Below are 10,000 nucleotides of genomic sequence, written 5' to 3'. Positions count from 1 at the left end.
CTGGGTCTCGATACCATCGTTAGTCTGAAGTATCTAGACTGTGTGATCAAGGAGGTTCTGAGGCTCTTCACGCCCGTGTCTGGGGGTTATAGGACGGCCCTGCAGACCTTTGAACTAGACGTGAGTGTAGTGTTATATCTTTTTATATTCTCTCTAGTATCATCTATCTCTTGTCTTGTCTCTTGTCTTGTCTCTTGTCTTGTGGTTGTCTCTTGTCTTGTCTTTTGTCTTCTCTTGACTACTCTTCTCTGATGAACTTGGATGAAAAGTGAAAACATGCTGTTTCTAAATGACTCTCTCTGTCCCCAGGGGGTACAGATCCCAAAGGGTTGGAGTGTGATGTACAGCATCAGAGACACCCACGACACCTCCGCCGTCTTTAAGGACGTGGACGCCTTCGATCCCGACCGCTTCTCCCAGGAACGCTGTGAGGACAAGGAGGGACGCTTCCACTACCTCCCGTTCGGCGGCGGCATCCGCTCCTGTCTCGGGAAACAGCTCGCCACTCTCTTCCTCCGTATACTGGCCATCGAGCTGGCCAGCACCAGCCGGTTTGAGCTGGCGACCCGGAATTTTCCCAGAGTGGTGACGGTGCCAGTGGTTCATCCGGTGGACGGATTGAAGGTGAAATTCTATGGTCTGGATTCTAACCAGAATGAGATTTCATCCGATCTCCTAGCCGACATCAAGACGGAAGAGCTACTGGGAGCCGCGGTGTAGATCGTTGATCTGGATTGGACAAAGCAAGGAGGAAGGAGGAAGGGAGGTATGGAGGAGAAAGGAGAGTGAAGAGGAGGATGGATGGAGGATAGGACAGAAAGAACAAATGAGGATGGGAGACTGGGAGAGACTGGTTTAGTTTCCTTTTTTTCATTCTGCTGATGTCTTGGAATGTAGGTCTCCTTTGAACTCTAAAAAGGAACATTCAGAATTCCGATTCCTTCTCTTTGTCGTTTTGTTGTCAGTTGTCAGAACTTTCTGGGAGAGAAAGAAGAAGAACAGAAGCTGCCAAAAAAAGTTTATAATCTCTATTCCTTTTGTTTTCCAATAAATATACAAAACTGTGTATGACGAAATTGAAAAGTTATGTAATATAATGAATGAAATAAAAATAGGGAAAGTAACATTAGGTGAAGTTATGCACAATTAGGAAACAGATTCGTAGAGGAGTGTATTTGGATGGAGGGATGAAAGAAAGAAGGAAAGAAAGGAGGGAGAGAGGGAGAAAGGAGGGGAAAGAAAGGATAAAACAGGGTATAATGGTTTATGAACATTTGGTAAAGAATAAAAGAGTGGGGAATCTGCACAAGAGAGAGAGATGATCTCAATGTGAAAAAACAAGCCAGAGCCAGATAGATAGATAGATAGATAGATAGATAGATAGATAGATAGATAGATAGATAGATAGATAGATAGATAGATAGATAGATAGATAGATAGATAGATAGATAGATAGATAGATAGATAGATAGATAGATAGATAGATAGATAGATAGATAGATAGATAGATAGATAGATAGATAGATAGATAGATAGATAGATAGATAGATAGATAGATAGATAGATAGATAGATAGATAGATAGATAGATAGATAGATAGATAGAAGGAGAGAGATAGATAGAAGGAGAGAGAGAGATGGGTATATTTTTGTTTTAAGGCCTAGGGGTGATATATGTATTGCATGGTGGTTTAGCTCCGGTCCTGGCAAGCTATATCATTTTCCTCCAGCCCTGCACTAACCTACCTGTCTTAAACAATCAAGCTATCAACCTATCACCTATCACAATTAGGTAAATTAGCCTGGGCTGGTTCTTAGCGCTGGGATGGGTACAAAACCCAGAAAATGGACTTTGACTATCTAGATCCGGAGTTGGAACAGAGACCCTTGCTAGAGGACTTCAGGGATGATGAGAAGGAGAAACTCAAAAGCTGGAACGGAATTTCAGTGTGTTAATAACTCAGGTGTGGGAGCGGATCTTTCATTGGACGGATTTTAAGGACTTTATTTCTTTATTTTTTTTTTACTCAACCTGCACATAAGGAAGTGACTATAAGTTGTTATTAACCACGTTCCTTCCTCTTCCCCCTTTCCAACCTTCAAACCTGTGCTATGATGTTATATGAAGACTTGTGTCTGTCAGTCGGGCCTGATGACTGGACTTCTTATGGACATAACAAAGCTAAGTCGGAGAGAGAGAGAGGAAGAGTGTCGTTGACCTCTGTGGAACGCGATCGTGACATTTTGACATGCTGCTCCTCTTTATCAACACTAAAATGCAAAAAAATATATAAACTTTATTAGCTAACTAGATTAAACAACGTGAGCCGATATCAGAATCAGAATCTCAGAACATATTACTAACTCAAACACCAAGAAATGTCCGTCATGGAGACGGAGGGAAAACAATTCCAAAACAGAACTCCTTCTTTTATGACTCATCAAAAGAACACTTCTGGGTGTCACAAACATTCCCGGAACATTCCCGAAAAACAACTTTCCGGAATCCTTGGACAGGCGGGAGTTTTAACATGGAGGGAGTTAGGACCCAGAAACTCTGTTGGGAAAAAGCTAATACAAACTTTGTCCTACAACTGTCTTCTACAGATACAGTACCAGTCAAAAGTTTTGGACCCACCTACTCATTTCCATGTTTGTTCTTTATTTGTACTATTTTCTACATTGTAGATAGTGAAGACATCATAACTATGAAATAACACATATGGAATCATGTAGAAACCAAAAAAAAAGTTTTAAACAAAATCAAAATATATATTATATTTGAGATTCTTCAAAGTAACCACCCTTTGCCTTGATGACAGCTTTGCACACTTTCGGCATGCCTGTCTATAATAATAATAATAATAATAATAATAATGTAATATAATAATGTCTATAATGTTATAGACATGTATATCCCGTGACCAACCACACCACTGATTGTCTATACTTGCTATAAGTACAGTGAGCTGCTTCTGTGTTTCTAACTGAGAGTTCTAGAACTGCTAAGATATATAGATTGCAAGTGAGATTCTTCCCCAATTTATTTTTTTTTTGATTATAATTTTTTTTTTTTTTTGATTTTGTGAAAAGCAAGATTAGGGATGGGCTGTTTATGTTTACTCTTCTGTTTAACAGGTAAGCCATGGGGTAACGTCTGTTTTAATACCCTAATATTATCATGATTGGTATTATTTACTATTAATATTTGTCGTTGTAGTAAAATATTAGTTTTTATTATATTTCCAGAATAGAGTTCAAGTATAAATTACAAAAGTCTGTTTGTTGGTAAATATTGTTATATTTAGTATGATATGAATTATTTCCGTTATATATTGTAAAACATTGTTGAATATGTTAATATTGCTTATTGTATTAGTTATTCTTATTTTGGGTTATTATTATTATAATAATTATTATCGTTGCATTAATTAATTATTACAATTAAGAAGATAAGCACTTGCGAGGTATGTTCGTTATGGAAGTGTCACATGACTACATTGGTTCTTATGTCTGAATGCATCCCAAATGGCACCCTATTCCCCAATGGGCCCTGGTCTAAAGTAGTGCACTACATAGGGAATAGGCCCTGATCTAAAGTAGTGCACTATATAGGGAATAGGGCTCTGGTCTGAAGTAGTGCACTACATAGGGAATAGGGCTCTGGTCTAAAGTAGTGCACTACATAGGGAATAAGCCCTGATCTAAAGTAGTGCACTATATAGGGAATAGGGCTCTGGTCTAAAGTAGTGCACTACATAGGGAATAGGGCTCTGGTCTAAAGTAGTGCACTACATAGGGAATAGGGCTCTGGTCTAAAGTAGTGCACTACATAGGGAATAGGGCTCTGGTCTAAAGTAGTGCACTACATAGGGAATAGGACACTGGTCTAAAGTAGTGCACTACATAGGGAATAGGGCTCTGGTCTAAAGTAGTGCACTACATAGGGAATAGGGCTCTGGTCTAAAGTAGTGCACTACATAGGGAATAGGGCTCTGGTCTAAAGTAGTGCACTATATAGGGAATAGGGCCCTGGTCTAAAGTAGTGCACTATATAGGGAATAGGGCTCTGGTCTAAAGTAGTGCACTATATAGGGAATAGGGCTCTGGTCTAAAGTAGTGCACTATATAGGGAATAGGGCTCTGGTCTAAAGTAGTGCACTATATAGGGAATAGGGCGCCATTTGGGTTGCAACCTCTGTTGGTTATCTGTCTGTCTGTCAGTCTGTCTTTCTGTCTTTCTGTCTGTCTGTCTGTCGCTCTGTCTGTCTGTCTGTTCATAATATGTTTATTTTATTTTCCAGATCCCAACAATTTTAATTAGTTTATATGAATGTTTTTTTCATTTTTTTGTTACCGTTATTCTTAAATGTACTCCTGTAATAAAATATAATGTGAAAATTAAGACTAATGTTTCAATCAATATCTTGACTGTAGAAATAGTTGAGGGACAGACCTACAATCAACCAAACAACTCCATGGTTTCTCTGTTCTGTGGTTTCCATGGTCACATCATTCTATGGTTCAACAATTCTGAAGTTCTTAAGTTCAGTGGATCTGTAGTTCCGTAGTTATGAATTTATATCATTACGAGGTTCGTAGGTTCTGAGGTTCTGAGGATCCATACTTCTGAGGTTCTGTGGTTCTGACATTCTGAGGTTCTAAACTTCTATGGTTCCATGGTTCCGAGGTTCCATTGTTTCACAAGGTTCTTCTGATGATCTTGAAAGACCTTCTGGATGTGTTGACCACAGATTGAAAGACTCAGTGTGTGTGTGTGTGTGTGTGTGTTACTCCACCATTGCCTCATAACCACAAAGCAGTCTTTAGATGGAGAACGGAGGTCTCAACACAGGCCTATTGGTGAACACAGAACAGTACACTCATATCAGATGGAACCCAAGTCCTCTCTTTGAGTTCATAGGGGACGACAACCTCTGTTACATGAACACATGGAAGACTGCGGGGACAAAACACCATTGTTGATTTGAAGTTATTGAAAGATGAAGGTTATTTGAGATATTTTTGATTTATCTTAGCATAATGTTTAATAGTTTAAAATGATTCATCTCTCAGTATACAGTGAGTGTTTCATGTAGAGGGAACCGCAGCAAACATACATACAAACATACACACACACACATCCACACACATACATTTCTACAAACAACAGTACGATGGAACACAGCGATGGAACGCAGATGTCTTGGTCTGTAGAAACACTTCAAAGAGTTTCTGGTACATACACAGACAAAAAATAAATCACACACACACACACACACACACACACACACACACACACACACACACACACACACACACACACACACACACACACACACACACACACACACACACACACACACACACACACACACACACACACACACACACACACACACACACACAGTGGACATGGGGTAAAAACGGGTCCAGAAACACATTTGTTTGTAGCTTCTAGCCCGCAGGAGGAAATATCTCTCTGACCACAGCACAGAAACAGAAAGTTTGTCCCAAATGACACCATATTCCCTATATAGTGCAGTACTTTCCACAAGGCTTTCATGAGAAGTAGTGCACTACATAGGGAATAGGCTACTGTTGGGGACAGAGGCCAGTGAAACCACTACAAGATGCACCGAGTATGGGAATCGATCAGTCATTAATGAATCAGGGGTGTGTGGTGGGTTAATGATTCTGGGAATCGATCAGTCATTAATGAATCAGGGGTGTGTGGTGGGTTAATGATTCTGGGAATCGATCAGTCATTAATGAATCAGGGGTGTGTGGTGGGTTAATGATTCTGGGATAAACCACTTCTCCAATCTTTTTGGCTCTTTAACAAAGAACAAACAGCAAAAACATATACATGATTAAATACAAATCTTAGAATCAACTATTAAAGACGACCAGAACCCACTGGATTCTCCAATTACATTGAATGAGCTACAGGACAAAATAAAAACCCTCCAACCCAAAAAGGCCTGTGGTGTTGATGGTATCCTAAATGAAATGATAAAATATACAGACCACAAATTCCAATTGGCTATACTTAAACTCTTTAACATCATCCTCCGCGCTGGCATCTTCCCCAATATTTGTAACCAAGGACTGATGACCCCAATCCACAAAAGTGGAGACAAATTTGACCCCAATAACTATCGTGGGATATGCGTCAACAGCAACCTTGTGAAAATCCTCTACATCATCATTAACAGCAGACTTGCACATTTCCTCAGTGAAAACAATGTACTGAACAAATGTCAAATTGGCTTTTTACCAAATTATCGTACGACAGACCACGTATTCACCCTGCGCACCCTAATTGACAAACAAACAAACCAAAACAAAGGTAAAGTCTTCTCATGCTTGGTTGATTTCATATTTGTTTTCACTCAATTTGGCACGAGGGCCTGGTATACAAATTGATGGAAAGCGTTGTTCGGGGAAAAATATACGACATTATAAAATCCATGTACACAAACAACAAGTGTGCGGTTAAAATTTGTCAAAAACACAAATTTCTTTCCACAGGGCCGTGGGGTGAGACAGGGATGCAGTTTAAGCCCCACCCTCTTCAATATATATATCAACGAATTGGCGAGGGCACTAGAACAGTCTGCAGCACCCGGCCTCACCCTACTAGAATCTGAAGTCAAATGTCTACTGTTTGCTGATGATCTGGTGCTTCTGTCCCCAACCAAGGAGGGCCTACAGCAGCACCTAGATCTTCTGCACAGATTCTGTCAGACCTGGGCCCTGACAGACCTGGGTCCCTGACAGACCTGGGGCCTGACAGACCTGGGTCCCTGACAGACCTGGGTCCCTGACAGACCAGGTCCCTGACAGACCTGGGTCCCTGACAGTAAACCTCAGTAAGACAAAAATAATGGTGTTCCAAAAAAGGTCCAGTTCCCAGGACCACGAATACAAATTCCATCTAGACACCATTGCCCTAGAGCACACAAAAAACTATACATACATTGGCCTAAACATCAGCGCCACAGATAACTTCCAAAAAGCTGTGAACGATCTGAGAAGGCAAGGAGGGCCTGCCATCAAAAGGAACATAAAATTCAACATACCAATTAGGATCTGGCTAAAAACACTTGATTCAGTTATAGAACCCATTGCCCTTTATGGTTTTGAGGTCTGGAGTCCACTCAACAACCAATAATTAACAAAATGCGACAAACACCAAATTGAGACTCTGAATGCAGAATTCTGCAGAAATATCCTCTGTGTTCAACGTAAAACACCAAATAATGCATGCAGAGCAGAATTAGGCCGATACCCGCTAATTATCAAAATACAGAAAAGAGACGTTAAATTCAACAACCACCTAAAAGGAAGCAATTCTCAAACCGTCCATAACAAAGCCATCACCTACAGAGAAATAAACCTGGTGAAGAGTCCCCTAAGCAAGCTGGTCCTGGTGCTCTGTTCACAAACACAAACAGACCCCACAGAGCCCCAGGACAGCAACACAATTAGACCCAACCAAATCATGAGATAACAAAAACATAACTGTTTAACTCATTGAAAAGAATTTACCAAAAAACAGAGCAAACTAGAATGCTATTTGGCCCTAAACAGAGTACACAGTGTCAGAATACTTGACCACTGTGACTGACCCAAAATGAAGGAAAGCTTTGACTATGTACAGACTCAGTGAGCATAGCCTTGCTATTGAGAAAGGCCACCATATGCAGACCTGGCTCTCAAGAGAAGACAGGCTATGTGCACACTGCCTACAAAATGAGGTGGAAACTGAGCTGCACTTCCTAACCTCCTGCCAAATGTATGACCATATTAGAGACACATATTTCCCTCAGATTACACAGATCCACAAAGAATTAGAAAACAAATCCAATGTTGATTAACTCCCATATCTACTGGGTGTAATAGCACAGTGTGACATCACAGCAGTAAGATTTGTGACCTGTTGCCACAAGAAAAGGGCAACCAGTGAAGAACAAACAACCAATATTTTTTATTTTCCCTTTTGTACTTTAACTATTTGCACATCATTACAACATAATATGACATTTGACATTTCTTTATTCTTTTGGAATTTTTGTAAGTGTAATATTTAATGTACATTTTTTATTGGTTATTTCACTTCAGTTTTTTTTTATCAATTTCACTTGCTTTCCCATGTCAATAAAGCCCTTAAATTAAATTGAATCGAGTGAGAGAGAGAGTAGAAAAGAGAGATAATGAGAAAGAGAGAAGGAAGGAAGGAAGGAAGGAAGGAAGGAAGGAAGGAAGGAAGGAAGGAAGGAAGGAAGGAAGGAAGGAAGGAAGGAAGGAAGGAAGGAAGGAAGGAAGGAAGGAAGGAAGGAAGGAAGGAAGGAAGGAAGGGTCTAAACTCTGTTGACTCCAGCTGCGTTGGTGTTTTAGTTTAGTTATTCTCCTCACCCACCCTTCCCGAGCCCCAGCCCTAATCTGTGTGTTCAGATTAGCAGGTGTGCGGCACTGCATTAAATTAGTCAGATTAGAGATGGGATTAGACCGTTTTTAATCCCCAAAAATATGGTCACTACTGTTGTAGGGATTATCTACCAAATCCAGGACACACAGAGGATGACCTAGGGAATGTATACTCTGAATATAAAGGACGAGAGAGGAAGAAAATGGGGATCTGACATTCTAACCCGGGCTAATGACAACTGGGCTCACAACAGGGCTGTCCAACTGAGTTTAATACCAGGTTAAACACAATGATGGAAAATTAAATGGTGGGCCCCTAGTTGCACCACACTGGCTGTTCAATGTGTACATGGATGTGTTTTAAACTGTAGTGCTGTTTGTTTTAAACTGTAGTGCTGTGTGTTTTAAACTGTAGTGCTGTGTGTTTTAAACTGTAGTGCTGTGTGTTTTAAACTGTAGTGCTGTGTGGATTAAACTGTGATGCTGTGTGTTTTAAACTGTAGTGCTGTGTGTTTCAAACTGTAGTGCTGTGTGGATTAAACTGTGATGCTGTGTGTTTTAAACTGTAGTACTGTGTTTTTCAAACGGTAGTGCTGTGTGGATTAAAATGCTATGTGTTTTAAACTGTAGTGCTGTGTGTTTTAAACTGTAGTGCTGTGTGTTTTAAACTGTAGTGCTGTTTGTTTTAAAATGAAGTGCTGTGTGTTTTAAACTGTAGTGCTGTGTGTTTTAAACTGTAGTGCTGTGTGTTTTAAACTGTAGTGCTGTGTGGATTAAACTATAGTGCTGTGTGTTTTAAACTGTAGTGCTGTGTGTTTTAAACTGTAGTGCTGTGTGTTTTAAACTGTAGTGATGATTGTTTTAAACTGTAGTGCTGTGTGGATTAAACTGTAGTGCTGTGTGGATTAAACTGTAGTGCTGTGTGTTTTATACTGTAGTGCTGTGTGGATTAAAATGCTATGTGTTTTAAACTATAGTGCTGTGTGTTTTAAACTGTGATGATGTGTGTTTTAAACTGTAGTGCTGTGTGTTTTAAACAATAGTGCTGTGTGTTTCAAACTGTAGTGCTGTGTGTTTTAAACTGTAGTGCTGTGTGGATTAAACTGTGATGCTGTGTTTTTTAAACTGTGATGCTGTGTGTTTTAAACTGTAGTGCTGTGTGTTTTAAACTGTAGTGCTGTGTGGATTAAAATGTAGTGCTGTGTGGATTAAACTGTAGTGCTGTGTGTTTTAAACTGTAGTGCTGTGTGTTTTAAACTGTAGTGCTGTTTGTTTTAAAATGTATTGCTGTGTGTTTTAAACTGTAGTGCTGTGTGTTTTAAACTGTAGTGATGTGTGTTTTAAACTGTAGTACTGTGTGTTTTAAACTGTAGTGCTGTGTGTTTTAAACTGTATTGATGTGTGTTTTAAACTGTAGTGCTGTGTGTTTTAAACTATAGTGCTGTGTGTTTTAAACTATAGTGCTGTGTGTTTTAAACTGTAGTGCTGTGTGTTTCAAACTGTAGTGCTGTGTGTTTTAAACGTAGTGCTGTGTGGATTAAACTGTAGTGCTGTGTGTTTTAAACTGT

The 10,000-nt window shown here is 39.8% G+C and overlaps 1 pseudogene; it reads left to right on the top strand.

Annotated features, from left to right (window-relative positions):
- The window catches only part of LOC123740060 (cytochrome P450 26B1-like), a 43,580-nt pseudogene extending 39,815 nt beyond the window's left edge, over positions 1 to 3,765 (top strand).
- Positions 3,766 to 10,000: the final 6,235 nt, after the last annotated feature.

Source organism: Salmo salar, unplaced genomic scaffold, assembly GCF_905237065.1.
Source record: "Salmo salar unplaced genomic scaffold, Ssal_v3.1, whole genome shotgun sequence".
Taxonomy (NCBI): Eukaryota; Metazoa; Chordata; class Actinopteri; order Salmoniformes; family Salmonidae; genus Salmo; species Salmo salar.
The sequence above is the reverse complement of the archived record's forward strand: the minus strand, read 5'-3'. Positions and strand labels throughout refer to the sequence as shown.